This window comes from Perca fluviatilis, chromosome 17, assembly GCF_010015445.1.
Source record: "Perca fluviatilis chromosome 17, GENO_Pfluv_1.0, whole genome shotgun sequence".
NCBI classification, from domain to species: domain Eukaryota; kingdom Metazoa; phylum Chordata; class Actinopteri; order Perciformes; family Percidae; genus Perca; species Perca fluviatilis.
The window spans coordinates 25,358,384-25,375,128 of record NC_053128.1 but is presented as its reverse complement, the minus strand read 5'-3'; the positions used below and the strand labels follow the sequence as shown (position 1 = coordinate 25,375,128).

The 16,745-nt window shown below is 41.3% G+C and overlaps 1 protein-coding gene across 9 annotated transcripts in view; it reads right to left on the bottom strand.

Annotated features, from left to right (window-relative positions):
* Positions 1–16,745, bottom strand: part of LOC120545226 (disabled homolog 2-interacting protein-like) — a 156,476-nt gene that overhangs the window by 57,876 nt on the left and 81,855 nt on the right. The window contains exon 1 of one of the 9 annotated variants that reach the window (XM_039779397.1): positions 4,648–5,214. The exons of the other annotated variants lie outside the window; for them this stretch is intronic. The gene's annotated coding sequence lies outside the window, so the exon portion shown is untranslated. Of the gene's footprint in view, positions 1–4,647; positions 5,215–16,745 lie in introns of those variants that run through there. 9 annotated transcript variants of the gene reach the window in all.

Here is a 16,745-nt window from a genome sequence, read left to right as displayed (position 1 = left end):
GGTCATTGCACCCCATTATTATGGACCGGTCCACCAGCTCCAAAACAATTTGAGGAGGTGAAACTGGAAGGGGTTTAATGTACTTGTTCTCCCCAATGCAATGGATTAGAGTTGCTTGCTCTTATCACAAGTAAACAGACCTGCATGCCTTGCTGTTCTGGAGAATGGCTGGGTAAAGGTTAACTACAAAGCCAAGGCAAAGCCTGGAGACTAAACACTCAGGGGGATTTCCTCATTCCTCTGGTCTGGGTCATGATAATATCATGCTGCTATAGGGTTGTTTGGAGTGTGACTGCTCCCAAATATAATGTGGGACAGGGCAAGGCTTTTCTATTCTAATCTATGGAAGTATGTTTACCACTGTAGTAGGAGAGGAATGCAGAAAACTATCTCAACATTTTAATTTTCATAGGAAAAAGCATGTTGAACAACAGCCTTCTGTACTGAGTCATGTGGCTGCACGACTTTTACATTTTTGCGCGTGTATTATGTGCATTAGTGTGTGCAGACAAAAGTCTCCGTGCACGCACACAAACAGGTGATGTATGCTTAGGCCATGTGATTTTGTGAGAGAAATCCATGTCATCGTGCCAAGGAGTGTGTGGGTGGGGTATGCGCGAGGTCATGAGACAAGTGTGCAGCAGCAGACAGCAACAGGACGGGGTCATGAGAGAAGGTGGGAGGGACGGGGCTCTCTCGGCTGTCTGTCTGTAGGCAGTCCCTGAGAGGCCTCGCCTCGGATAAGTTATTCCCCTGCTAACCGCTAACCTGTTTAGTAGAGCACCACCTGTCTGCACAGAGGTAAAGAGAGGGAGGGAAGCAGAGAGAAATAATCGGTGGATACAGGCCATCGCAGGCAAGCTTCCACAAGTCTGCATCGCAGAGAGGTGGGTGGCGGATGGAGAGAGGGTGAGACATGTTGGACAAGTAGGTGTTGATAGAGGGCAGGCAAGAGGAAGGCAGAGGAAGAAAAAGCTGAGGAGACTGACAAGACGCCAGAGAGAAGAGCAAATTGAACATCCCAGTGATTCAAGTAGAGAGAATATGAATATTACTGCAATAAGGAGGACAGCGAGACCCAGAATAATAACGGCTAATGCGACTGCACTGAATCAACAAAGTTTAATTAGACACTTCTGCTGTTCAATTTGAACGGTAGGAATTGGGCAATATGATGAATATATACGATTGGCAGCTAAATGTTTGTCTGCCCTCGATCTCTTTAATATGCCTGGTTGTATGAGGTCATTGTTGGCAATGTTGCAAAGTGTTAAAAGGTCAACCTAATCCAAAGCCAGCGTCTTTCTGTCTAGAAGTAGGCACAAGAAGAGAAGTGAGAGGAAATGGTAAGAGGCATTAGAGATCCCCTCCCTCTATCCCTTCATTCATCCTTCTATAGCCTGCCCTCCATTTCATTTCATTTTTTGTAAAGCAGCTTACTGTAGAGAGACAGGCACACAGATAAAACAGAGACGGGGCAGTGACATCAGTTCTCCTGTGTGTATGTTTATGTAAAAGAAATATATATAGACAGAGATAAAGAGTACTGAATGAGAGCGGAAGGACAGAAAGACACCCGATGCTTGAGAGCTCTCCTCTCCTATTGACTCTGCACTACGGCCTTCGGGGCAGGAGAGAGCGAAGGAGTGATTCAATTATTGACAACGCACAACGCTGCCCCATCATGAGCATATGCTCCTCTTTCATCCTCTCCCAGGCAGCGTTTGGGAGATCCAGAATCATTTTACTGAATGCCTTTGATGCAGCCTACTTCAAGCATCTTTCATTCACAATGGAAAGTTAAATTAAAGTGGATGTCTAACCTCCAATTTGCCGACGTGCATTACAAGCCCTTGGAAATTAAGACATTTTAATGCAAGGCCCATCGTTCTCTCTTCCTTTCATGCTCTCATTCCTTTTCAGATCGATTTGACTAAAACAAGCCAAAACGCTATTGCACATTTGAATGTCCATAATCTCCTATATATGTTTGGATCCTGTACACTTGAATGCAATTGGTGGATTCAAATGAAGCATTTAAAAATGTGTTAGACCATCTAATGCCAGTTCTATATAACAAATATATAAATTAAGTAGGGGCACTCCTAATGCAAAACGAAAACGGATAATGACCTTTACCCTTAAACTTGGGGTTGGGGGGGGGGCAATAAACATGAATATAGTGTATTAAAACTACATATTATTGCTGTCCTGGGAAAACCATGTATCTCTAAAATGTCAACATTTGTGACTATGCATTTTTTTGATAATCCATATGGGTTAATCCCTACAAAGTTAAAAAAAATCACCACATTTGGAGATACATGGCTTTCTGGAAAGTAACAATACATTTAAAAATGGATAATTCCTTGAATTAGATAACTACATACAGACAACAAACAGTCTGGAACAAACCTGTGCTTGCTGAGATGTTCATATGTGTGTGGTCATAATTAAGTGTTGTTGATTAAACTGTGGCTGTCACCCCCCCAAAAACACCCGTAAACTGCCAGTGATTCTGGGGTTGACCACCCGCCCCAGTGGAGTGACCAATGGGTGTGGCACTGACCCACTCCTCCCTCCCAGTACATGTGTCTGATCAAATGCTCTGCTCCACTTCACCAGCTCTCAGTAAATCAATGGACATCACAGAGATGATCTATGACAGAGCAATTACACAGAGGCAGAACACTCAGAGAATGACACGAAGAAATGGGAAGGAAGTAGCAGAGAAATACTGTACAAAGCCAAGCTCTGCATTGATTCTCACCTTTCCTGGCAACACAGATGTGTCAAGAACATTATTACATTATATCTTTATGTCATAATACATCTGTGTTTAATTTCACGATGTTCATTTTGTACATTGCAAGAGTTCAGTTTAAGAGCAGGGATTGCGTCCCGGAAGGTAAATGAACATCGCAAAAGAGGTTAAGTCACCCAGAATAAACTAATACACAGCATTGGAACATTAACAATAGCAGACTGTCGGCCCTACTCCATCTCACATTCGCTCTAACCATGTTCCCCTCTTGGTCCAACTGCATTTAAGACTGTGAAAATGACTCGCACTGCCATCCCTCGTCTAGGTTTCTGGTTAGCAAGCTCTGACCTAACATAGGATTTGAACATACTAAAAGACACGCTCAGAACATTTGCATATCTGCATACTAGTGCACATAAATGATATATGTCCAGAAACATTTGCTCATGCATGAAAACAGATACAGTACCCCAGGCTGCGGGTAATAAAAAAAAAAGAAGGAATCACACGGTTACTGCATACAAATACAGACTGACAGAAATGCTTGTAGCATAATATGTAGGAGTCGAGCTCGGTTTTTTTCTGGAAGGCTCAACAGCAGGCTACAATCAAGAGGACCACCAGCTGAGCTCTCACACTGAAACATATCTGCATACTGCAGTAAACAAGCCACAAAGCCATCAAACTATCATTTATGTGTTTACTAAACCAAAGACGGCTTTCTCCTGTGAAGCCATCTCTGAGGAGAATAAATGTTTGGTTGAATGCTGTTTTCCAGAAAGAACTGTTTAAACTCAAACTCTTCCAGCATAATGTAGCAGGGAGGTTTGGCGGTGCTGGACAGTCACTGACAGCCTCAGCATTGTATTCATCCCCTTAATGAGACAAATTAAAATGGAATTACTCGACTAACTGAAATAACTTAATTATACTTGATGTGTGGTTGCTGACTAATTTCATGCACCTAAGTAGCATGCATAGTATGTTTTATGCCCAACTGTAAAACTGGGTATGGTGCATTAAGTGCAATCGAATCGCCGTCTGGAAACACATTTTACAAATCCATGCGTAAAATGTAACGAAATCAGGGACAGCTCACGTGATTATTTGCACTGATTGACCATCTTGTAAGATTCATTTTTAAATCTACTATAGGAATATGAACTCCCTGAGGCCTGGGCGAAATGATGACTAACCCTCAAGGTAAGTCTTTCCTCTTATCTCGTCTTCTCTTGTGCAGACACTACAATGTATCTACGATAAAAATGAGCTGTTGCTTTCCCAAACTCTCTCACACAGCTCTCTTTCTTTAAACTGCTAATTGCCTCCAACATACGAACTGGACTGAGAATGCCAGCCAAAATCAGCCGGCTGACCTCACAGCGTGGCCCAGTCATCTGATTTGTGTTAGCTGGCTGCCCCTTCGTCACACAGGCCAGCTTTGTGTGATGTTGCTACATAGGTTATGGTCACCGCGCTCAAAGCCCCCATCTCTGCATTATCATCTCTGGTGTTACATAGAATATCACACGTAATAAATACAATGCTCTGAAGGAAAGCCCTTTGGGAGTTAAAAGCAATTATATAATAATGACTGAGTAACCTGAATATGCGCAGGATGTAGTAGAGTGTGTGTGTGTGTGCTCAGGAGAGCAGTCTCCTTTGCATTGTCACTGATAGAGAGAAGCAAAGAAGGGGGAGGACAGCACAGCTGGACAGGGAAGGAGGCAGGGGAGCGTAACCGGTCTCAATGAAGCATCCCCTAGTCCACATTTTTATTCGTGGCCACACATTCACATAAAAAACAACAACAACAAGAAAAAAAAAGCGAACCAACACACAAAGGAAGGTGAGTGACATGTGAAAAGCAGGGTTATACTCACCAGGCATTGTCAGAATTCCACAGAACAATCAAGGCAGGCGGAGAGAGAAACCGAGGCTGAGCCAGAACAAGAGAGGAGAAAATAGAAAGAAAGAAAGAAAGAAAGAAAAGTGGCAGGGATGGATGAGGGCAGAGGCGATTTCAAAGCTCCATTTTTTTCCCCCCCTTGCTGCCGATGCAGACCGCTGCTCGCCTCTGCGCTTCCTTACTTGTGGTTCTCTTCCTGACTCCTTCTCTCTTTCCTCCTGCTGCTGCTTTAAGACGGAGAGGGGTGGAGAATAAGCGCTACAATGCTCTCCCTCTCTTGCTGCTCCCTCTCCTCCTTTCGTTCTCCCACCCTCTCTTGCCCTGTACAGAGCATGCCCTACTTCCTGTGTTGTCTCTGAAATAAGACACACTCTCTCCTCTCGTGTTCTCTCTCTTTCGACATGAATGAATTCAGGGGTACCCCGACACTTGGCTCTTATTTGGGAATGATGAAGATTGGTCCCCCTTCCTGCTCCGCTGTCTCTCCCCCCTCTTACTAACTCCAGCTAAACCCACTCCCTTCCACTGTCAGTGATTGACTGCACCTCCCACTCTGTCTCCTTGCGCAGGGAGGAGCCTGCATATGGTGTGCGGGGGGGTAGTGGATCACATGTATGTGTGGCGCAGCCTAGCTTGGCCCTGCCCCCCTTTTGTGGCTCCAGTGGGAGTGTGTGTGTGTGTGTCTGTGTGTGTGCTCTTTGTCCTGTCAACTCTGGTGTGAGGTGTGCTGCTTTCCCTGTCAGCCACTACTACTGCTGCTGGAGGGGGAGGAGGGGGGGCATGTGCCGGCAACCTGCCCTGAACATGGACTCGGTTTGGCTGGGACTCACTGTAAAAAAACACACTGTACATATGATGCTGAAGCTCAGATTTGGCAAAGTGACTTGGCTGATGGGGCCAGCCAAAGGGTTGGTAGTAGTGGGGCTGGGATGTGGGTGGGAGGGTTTTGCCATGCTCAATTTGAGCCAGGATTGGTAGACTGGCAGAGGAGATAGGGGTGAGTTTGAGGCTATTTCTAGAGCTTACACACTGACAGAGCTGGCACAAGGGGATAAAGCGCTGGGGCAGCACACACCAATAAGGCAAGGCAGCTGTGGGGAGCTGGTTCAGAAGAGCCACGGCCACTAATCTGCACTCGCTGCACGTCTGCAATGATGTCATCAAACATGACATCACCCTTACCTCTTATTCTCCCGGACACAAACACATGCACACACACTAGTGCACGTGTCCACCAAATGACCACACAATAGGTCGTGGAGGAGAGCCCAAACACCGAGCTCTGAGTTCACATCCATTCTAAGCAAAAGGTCACAGGCGCATAGTTAGGTTTAAAATGACCAAATCATTAACAGTAGCTTACTGCTGGCCACCTGTTTCCTCCTGAAGCTGCCAAGTAGTTCTGCCTTAGTGACAACCAATTATAATTTCACTCTGTTTTAGTCAAAAACTGAAAGGTGTTTTACATTTTAATTACTAAGGTCATCTTAAGTACTAATATACATACACATAATAAATATATATATATATATATATATATATATACACCCACACACACACACACACACACACACACACACACACACACACACACACACACACACACACACATATATATATATATACATGTATATGTGTGTGTGTGTATATATATATATATATATATATATATATATATATATATATACATACATACATACATACATACATACATACATATACACACACAGTATTTGAAGAATACCACTTTATAAATAAGATAATTTCTAAAGAAGATAAGAACAAACAATGATCACAAGTTCATTAAAACCTGTCTCAGAAGACTTCTTAGAAATAAAACTACTCATGGCATTTGTACCAACCAAAAAGCTGATTTTAATTCAATCTCAGCATGGCATGTGGGATGGATTATAGATTAATTACTTATTCTTACAGTGAGAGCAATGTCAAGTGCAATCCAGTGAAATTGGGGGCTGGGGGGGGATTAAACTTGTTGCAAGTTGCATTATATTATGAAGGTCTTTCTTCTCGAATCATGAAATGATTACATTGTTCTAATGATTAAACATCACTATTTGCCAAACACCTTTAAAGGTAACATAAAAAAGTCAGTCTAACACACTCTACATCTGCACAAGTGAAATTATGAATATAAACAAGCCTATGCATGCCTAAAAAATAAAATTCCTAAAATGTGTCGTGCACTACAACAAATGTGTAAACAATGATGTGCTCAAAACTCTGTGAATGTATCATCAAAAAAGAAAAACCATGCTGTGTTTTCTGATAGAAACAACAAGAGTGCAGTCTGAGTGCAGGGAGCTATTTGAGCGGGTTAGTAAATGCACAATGAAAAGCTGAACGTCTGACCCAGACATAATCCAGCTAACAATGACAGCACTCAAAAAACATAGCCTTTTTTGAAGGGATACTGAGATCTGTCTAGTGCTGTCTCATCTCTCCTTCAGTTCAGTGTGTGTCCCTATATTCACAATTCTCCTTGTAGTGAGCATGCAATGCAGTGCAATGACAGCCATCAGTAAAGAGAATGCAAAAGTGTGAATCTAGACCCCAGCATTAAGTCTAATAGATTCTGACAGATTCCAGTTTGTTGCAAAAATGCTGTTTTACAATGGTTATCTGGTAAATGTAAATGAGGATGACAGGAGAGCATACTGTGGAAGGTAATGCACCTTTGGCTTTAGTGGCAGCCCATCCCTGTGCTCAAAGGAGGCGCTATGAGCAGGCAGAGAGGTAAACCAGCGGCTCGGCACCTTGGTTCTTAAATGTTTGTTTCTAACTAGGTCAGACTGCACCAGCGGAGCTGTGCTGCTGTTACGCCACAGATGCCTGATGTCTCTCTCTTCTCCTTTTCACAGAGTTTAATTCAGTTCGAGCTATATGAGATAAATATTACAGCAATAGTTTTTTTATTAACAGAGCATACAAATGAATATTTATCCAAAAGAATGATGAATACCAGTAACCACATTATTAAATGTTGAATGTGAGTAGATCTAGTATATAGATCTGTGATGTGCGTATCGATGTGCAGAAAAGAAGTTAAGGCTGAAACATTTATTCAGGAATAAAGAATAAAACAAGGCTGACAGATTCAAATAGTAAAGAATATAACATGGAAATATGGATAACATGATGAGTATTGAGCCAAATAGGGGATATAGCCGAATGTGTCCCTGCCTGTGTTTTCATTCCATCAGTTCCGTCTTTACTTAATAAAATGACATGGGTCACAGTGGCTGAGCCTTAATGCAGACACCCCCCCCCCACACACACACACACACACACACAGAGAGAGAGAGTAAACTACTCCGTGTGTATTATATAGGGAGTAGTGCATGAGTGAATGAGGGAGTCGGATGCGAGCCACCTGTGATGTGAATCCGTCCACGCGAAGTCAGAAGGGCCAATCAAAATTTGGATGAAAGGCCAGCTTGACAGATCACTGCTGGCTTGCATCACAAACCGAAACAGAAGTGAGGATGATGTTGATCAGTCTGCTGAAACTTGAGAAGAGGTTGCCTTTTGCAATTTATACATACACAACATACTGGATAGGCAGATGGAAACTGGCAATGTAAAAACCTTTGCTAAGTTAGGATGCAGTGCACATTCACTCTCCCATGCTCTTGCTTCTATGACGCACAAGTACAAATTAAACTATATAAAGCACCTTCTATATATATCTATATATATTCATGAAGTGCCTGACATCATTTTTGATCATCAAAAAGCAACAACAATCCACAACCCTCTGAAAGTCTTAGTTTACATTCCCTGCAGGTTCATACTTGGCTACATAAAGATTGTCAAGGGACTATATGGTTCATTACCATCAGTTCATAGTAATGATGGTGATCAAAATGGTGAAACCGAAGCTTTTAAAAAAAAAAAAGAAAAGTATTCTCCCTGTTCATCAGTTGTGCAGTTAGTGCAGTGAAATTCATACCACAGTATGGCAAATGCACACTTGAATTTTCCAATATACAGGCTTTTATCAGTCCATGGCAGAATAAAAACCCTGGCGGACTCCTGTCACAAAGATAACATACCACTCGCACACACACACACACGCGCACACACAAAGACACTACAAAAATGAGCGATTGTGAGGGTGAGCAGTAAAGTGGCAGAGAGGCCTGTTAGTGAAGGGAAAGTGGAGAAAAACCATCTAGTCATCACCATGGTAATTTAGTGTCTCAATAAGAGTCACTGAGTACCACTGGACTCTTTTACGCACACACGTCTGTGTATACTCAATATAAAGAATGAATTTGGACGTCCTATACAAACAGATTTTTCTGTGGCTTATTTATATATTATATTGTATATGGATTATTTCAGGTGGAGGAAAAGTGGAGGTTAAAGAGTCTGATGTGCCAATACACAGACTAGAAAAATGACTTCCTCATCGGATGTAGCTCTTGTATTCAATACTGTTCTAGTGCCAACTCTTAAGTTGTGGATATGGCAGAGCTTCCCATCAGGATATGACTAAATAGGGATCAATCACCAAAACAAATTATCAACCTTTTCAAAAATCGCTGATGTGTAATTCGTTACACTTTCACCATACACTTTACCTCTATTCCTATGGTTTGTTTTAGAGTAAAAAGATATAGTCCTTAAATTTAGACAATGGTGCTTGCAAAGAATGCAAAAAAGTAACAATAAGCATAATATCTGTGCATGATGAATAGCTGAAAAGACTGTGACCCAACTAGATTAAAGAGAGGAATGAGTAAATAAGTGTTTGAATGCGTACTGAGCAGTCCTTTAAAGGGATGCGCAGGGAGCTGCTTTGATGGGGCCCTCTGTATTCATGTCACGCCCAAGGCCCTATCCATTACAGCTCATTACCCGGGGAGAGAATGAAAGAGAGGAGACCCTTGGCCATGCTCGCCCGGGCTCACAGAAGGCCCAGCAGGGTTTAACATCAACCGAGCCACCGAAACCTACCAGCTGGGCAGGTGTCAGCACCACTAGGATTGCTTCGGGGATGTTTATGGAGATAGTAAAGTGATCAGAGAAGCAGTATACAACACAGCTCCCTAGAACCCATTTGGTACAATGTAAATCGCACACATTCTGTCCATTTACTATAGGAAGGAGGGAAGCATACTTTCCTTAGAAGGAATCAATAACAAGCAAACCGTGTTCCAACAATGCTGAGCTGAGAAGTGGAAGCAAATATGAAATGTAATTGGACATTATCATACAGTATCAATTGCAACAGCTGATAGCTGAATCGGAAAAGATCAGCAGATACTTTGGAGGGTACAGTACAATTTGTTAATCACTGAATTAGTCTACAAACAATACTTTATTACAGTACATAATCACATTAACAAGTGGCCAGTGGGCTCCCTAGTCTCTCTGTGGTAGGTGTCAACTTAGAAGTTGTTCAGATGCTAACATATTCAACAACAAAAAATCTGATTATAATTTTTTGTCCCTGTTTTGGCTGTAAAACACTCACACAAAAATCTCCCCCCTGGATGTTTGGGAGAAGTAAGTTAGTGAGTGCTGAGGTTCTTTGGATGTGAGAATGTTTGCACGAACCACAAGCAGTAACAGAAACCAGTCTCATTCAGAAGAGTTTATCTTAGTTAATCTATGTATTAATGGCGGTATAACTTTGGAAATCATTCTTTACAACTTGCTCCGCTCGACTCTGGTGCAACACTGAAACTGAAAAACACTTAACCTGCATTGTAGAACTTCCAAACTGAATAGCCATCTGTGTCCTTGAAGAGAATGAAGAGCCCTCTGTTTATGAAAGCAGGAAAAAGCAACCTTTTCAAAACACCCACTAATGCCTAAGCACCTAAACAACACCGCATTACTCTTGAATTAATAAAGTCCTCATTATAATCTTGAGAGAGATGGGATAATGCCATGAAGCCTTACAATCATCGAAAATGAGTCATTACTTTTTGAGATGCTATTGCTGTCCTAGTCAGCATGGGATAGAGCTTAATAATGCACAGTGGTAGGTGAAACCTGCTCTGTACAACACATTATTACTCTGAGAGCTGTTTCATCGAAACCAAATCATGTTGATGCATTGCAAATGAGATGGCGAGAGGGGAAGGATGCCAAGGAGAGAAGGAGAAGGAGAAAAGATGCAGTCTTCGTCTGCCCAATTCTAATGCTGCAATGAACATAATGAAAGCACTGCTGTTGTTTTTCTTCTGATTGGCAAAGAAATCTGGAACTGGGCATTTGATTGTTTGTCGCTACTAAGTGCATCGTGTTAGTAATCATCGCCGCTAAATTCTGAATCAACATTTGAAAGGATTGTGCAATGAATGATTTGTGAATGAATGAATTAAGACGGTGTCGGTATTAATCAATTATAAAATGGATCACTGAAATATGTGTGTCTCTGCATTTTTGGTGATCAACAAGCATGTGGCCTTCAGCCTCAGGGGAGTGGGATTTGTTGAATGACGGAGACATTTTTCCCAAAATTGAGGAGTGACAACAGGGTAGGGATTAAAGCAAATTATGACAAATACGAACAAGAGGAGACACGAGGAAAGGGGCTTGTTGGTGCAGTGGTACGAAATGAAGAAGGGAGGGCAAAGAGAGGAGAGAAGTAGCCTGGGTAAACCCTGACGAACTTCCGGCAAATTTGAGATTTGCTCTGCAAGTCAGTCTGGCCAAGAGCCCATTCAAGCCCATTTCCAAGTTTTCCAAATCGAGGCACCAATCACAACCGTTGAGGCGGGCTTTACATGATGACGATAGCGCAGCGACGGCGAGCAGCTTTTTGTTTACATTCAACATGACGGCCACCGAAGCGCAGCAACCCGTTGATGCCGCTGTCGCTGCTACGTCACCCGGATCTTTGGTCTGATTGGTTGAAGGACTATCCAATTGCGCCCAGACGCATTTGAGCGGCGTCCGTTGGAAATGGGCTGTGGATGAACCTTCCCCAGACCCACTCTCAGTTACAACTGAGAAAGGTCTGGTGTCAACCAGGCTAGGAGAGAAGAGGATCTAGAGACAAGTCGGTGAGACAGAAAGACAGAAGACATTAACACAAGAGCAAAAGGGGGAAAGTCCAATGTGAACAGAGGCAGGGGCTTATAATATAAAGGGTTAATAGACATTGGGATGCTGGCAGAGCAACTTTAAAGTGAATGTCAGTAAGTAAGTGAGTGAGATGCGGAAGGAGATGGGGAGGGGGAAGAAGGGAGGGAGCAATAGAAAAGGTTTGATATTACAGTCAAACCACCTGGGGAATGTTTACAGAATTTAATAACTCTAAATGGCATCACTCCCTCACTATGCTGCTATGTTTTCACATACACACCCCAACAACCCAACCTGCAGCAATTACCATGGCACCCATTGGTGCAGCTTTATGAAAACTGACAAGGGGGTTTGTATGAACAGCTCTTGGATCCTGTTACAGGCGGCCATTCAGAGCTACAGGCTAAAGATTTCTTACCACACATATGCTGATGCCACCGCTTCACTATTTATGTAGGGCGGCAACTTGTTTTCATTGTCTCTTAATCTGTTGATTATTTTTTCGATGATTCGATTAGTTCTTTGGTCTATAAAATGATGAAAAATTAGTGAAAAATGTCAATCAGTGTTTTCCAAAGCCCAAGATAACGTCCTGAAATGTCGTGTTTTGTCAACAACTCAAAAGATAGTCAGTTTACTGTCATTCAGGAGTAAAGAAAATAGAAAATATTCACATTTAAGAAGCTGGAATTTAGAGAATTTGCACTTTTATACTTTTAAAAATGGCTGATTAATCAATAATCAAAATAGTTGGCAATTTATTTAATAGTTGACAACTAACCGATTATCTATTAATCTTTGCAGATTTACTTATATGTCATTTGTCACTGAAATTATACCATTATACCTGTCAAACCAAAGCAAAATAAACTGAGCAAGAACCTAACCCCAATAATGAGTTTAGGCACCAATATTTTTCTAAACCCTTTTTCTTTTTTTAGAAACACAATCCCTCAATTCAACAAAAAATGGTTACAAGAAGTCTCCTTTTATCTCAGAATGTGTGCCCATCTTGCCATGTACAGTAGGTACTGTTGAAGTGTCCCTTCTATCTTCATATCTAAAAGAAGGAAATGTTCGAGGCTCCTCGGCCTCTAACAATTATTACATAATTGTCTAATTGCATTTTTTTTTTTTTTTTTTTTTACATAATTGCCATTTCTTTGTTGTTTAATTTCTAAATTCTTTCAGAAATTCTAAATTTCTGTCTGGATTTACCCTGCAGAGATCTGAGGAGCAGTTAACCATAGTCCTCAGAAATCCACCAGAGTTTAAAGTTACAACACAAAGAAAGCGGAAGGAAATGGATATCGGCAAAAAGACATGCATCTGGCGGAATTTCCTGCAGCACTGGAGCAATCACGGAAGTGGACCGTCGTGGATATAGACTACATAACAGTGATGTATCCTGGGATTCATTCAAAACTGTAATTTGTTTTGAAAAAGTACAAAATAAATAAATATTTTTCAATTTGACTGAAAGAGACAATTATATTGTTAATTGCAATTATTTCTGAGACAATTAGTTGTTCAGTAAAATTTGGAAGGCCCCAGCTTAAAATATGACTAGTTTTCAATTAAAATATAGTAAGCAAATAAGAGTTTCTCCATAGACTTATTTTCGTTGCAGTGAGAAGCAGTCTGTTAAACAGCATTTAGATTATTATGTAGGGAGATACAATTTACAGTGAATAAATTAAATGTGAAAATAAGAGAGAAACAGATCTTTTTTGGGAGGCGCAAAGTTTAAATCCTGCTTAAGGTAATGTGAATTAAGGTAACACTGATACTATATCAAGTCCTTACAAGTCGTGTTTATTTACTTTTCCATATGCTTTTATGTACATTTTATTGGGTCCTAACCCATTTTCTACACTTTATTGATTTGTTCTCTCCCAGCATGCATCTATAAGATTGCTCAGCACACAGTATAGCATGCTACGCAATGCAAACATAATTAAAGCATATGCTGAGCAGCTTGTCGGAGACAAGCGAAACAGAAACAGGAAGAGAAATACGGATGTAATAAATCGGTTCAGCCATTTATCCGTCTGGTAATATTGAGAGTCTGAGTGACGGCAAAAAAAGCTTTCCTGCCGTGTGACAGAAGCAGCACATTCATAAAAACACATGAGTCATTAGTGCCCACAGTTCTGACAACTGCAGTTGCGCATGTACGCACGCACGCACACACACACACACACACACACACACACACACACACACATCAGTTCCATCAAACCACCACTGTGGCCATAAAATCCACACAATCAAGTATTTCCATTACATAGTAAAGGGCTGGATAGACAGGAAGACGGGGGGTGGGTCTGTCGACAGCAATGGTGTCATAAATGATTTGGGTGCACTCAAAAATGCCGGTCTGCAGCATCTATTTATATAGAGGGTAAGATATTGTAGGTGTAGCTGAATGTTATGAGCCCAGTATGAGCATGGTACGGTCAGCCAAGATCCAAAACACACACACACACACACACACTAACCTGCACAATCACACTAGTTTCTGTGGGCATATTCTCACTCACGGACGCATGCACGCACACACACACACACACACACACACACACACACACACACACACACACACACACACACACACACAATAACTTCTTGCTTGACTACTTAAAGTCAAACTATAAATGACCCTTAATTGCTATGACCAGCTACATTTGGCATGATGCAACAGGAAGGAAAGCAGCAGTAGCGAGAGGAGAGAAAGACATTACTAAAGGAAACACAGACCTGGATAGTATTTTTAATTTTTTGGCATTTTGCTTTTATTACATAGGACTGGATGATAACCATAGGTGCCCTGTTGCGTTTTCTTGTAAAAGCATTTCCTTTTTTTTTTTTTTTTTTTATATCTTAAATCATGCATTTATGCTTTTTTCACTGCTTATATTTACACATTGCTACGCTTCTTTGCACTTCACCACCACCAACTGTCAGTCAGTGGAATAGTGTGACACCATTAGCAGGAATGTGCATTGTGTCACCTGCATCTTCATGTACGATAGAAAATAAAAATGTGGACCTACACAGAAAAACAGCTCCATAGCGCTACTAGTGGCGAAAAACTCTTCAAGTAAACCTTTCAGAACAAATTATTTCAAAAAAAGATCTCAAAGTCTTTAAATACATGTTCTGTCTTATAGTACAATTGCAAAGACAAGTACTACTTGCTACACTTGATTCATTCATTTCTATTTCTAAAGAAGACATATTCACTGTAAAAACAATACAGTATATGAAATGTCTGAAAAAATACGATGGAGATCAGCTCCACCTTATGCTGCACCGTCCAACGAAAGCACTTTGCTGTTGCCAAAGAATCTAAAAGCTGACGCAATGCAACCACTATGATAGTCATCAGTGCGTCCACAGAGTCAGGAAGAGGTCGGTGACGATCAGATGAGGACCCAGAAGCTAGCGAGGGTCGGATCAGCTCGGATACCAATAAAACGTGTGGAGCAGACCGGAGTAGCGACAAGAGACATACACGGTATCATCAGGTCAGCTCACAAAACAATGGAGACTCTTGATTATGATTTAAATCATAATAGTTTACAACTACAAAAGCGTCAATGTAAATTGTATAGCTTAAGTTCTGAGTTTGATATTTATGAGGTAGATATGTCTAAGACAACATCCACCTCAACCATCTAAAGTACAACCACCACACGTCTCTCGGTTTCCTCTGTGAGTTCAGACTCCATTTCTTAAGAATCAGTAACGATGTCGAGTATTTGATGGTCGCCAGACATCACAAATGGTCAGTTATATTACTTTTTGTTATACATTATACAATACATGAAGTCAATGTCATGCCAGTAGTTGCTACACAGTATATGGCAGTGCATAAACAAATTCATTCATGATTTATTTTGAATTACATCTATAAAGTTATGGTTAGTAGTCACGCTATATACATCGCAGATAAAAAAATAAAAAGCTTTGGAATTGCTTCCTCGTGTCTGTAGTTCCTTCTGTACTATCTGTACAGAAACAGAGAAGCCCACATTTCATTATTTTTCAGATTCCGTAACTTTCATTGTAGTCAAGGTTTTAATTACCCCGACTGCCACAGTGAAAGCTAAAGTGGAAATCGCCACACAGTACATCTGAAGACCCTGAAAAAACAAGCTGAAAAGTGTAAGTAAAAATAGATGTTTTCCCTTTAGGCGAAAATAATTCAGTAGTTTTGTTTATATGTGTGTGTGTGTGTGTGTGTGTGTGTGTGTGTGTGTGTGTGTGTGTGTGTGTGTGTGTGTGTGTGTGTGTGTGTGCGTGCGTGCGTGCGTGCGTGCGTGTGTGTGTGTGTGTGTGTGCGTGTGTGTGTGTGTGTGTGTGTGTGTGTGTGTACAGTGTCGGTTTGCGCACCTACACATTGCTGTGTTTCTGCTTTGCAAAGATAGGAGCGTTCAGTGAGTGTCCAGCCTCTGATTAACACTAACGAATATTTCATTTTAGAAGTCCAGCTGCTCCTCATCTGCAGGTCTCTCTCCTGAGACCGCCTCAGGCTGCAAGGCCTAACAATGTCATCACAGCAAACACACACACACACACACACACACACACACACACACACACACACACACACACACACACACACACACACACACACACACACACACTGTGAAATGTGTGTGTGTGTTCGTTTGATGCTGTGTGCCTGCTCTCACAAAATAATCATAATAAAAAAAAATACATGCAAATACATGGCTGTGGAATGTAATAGAATATACTGTATACATTATGATTACTGTAAGTTAAATGGACATACATTTTTTTTTATTGTTTTTAACTGCTCTTTAATGTTTCATGTAAAGCACTTTGAATTGCCCTGTTGCTGAAATGTGCTACACAAATAAAGCTGCCTTGCCTTAAATAAATCAAACTACTCCTATAAATGACTGAGACATTGTACATAGCTCTCTGGTGGTACAACGTTTGAGACGTACAGTGAATACTAAATGTTCCCTGCATCTCTCA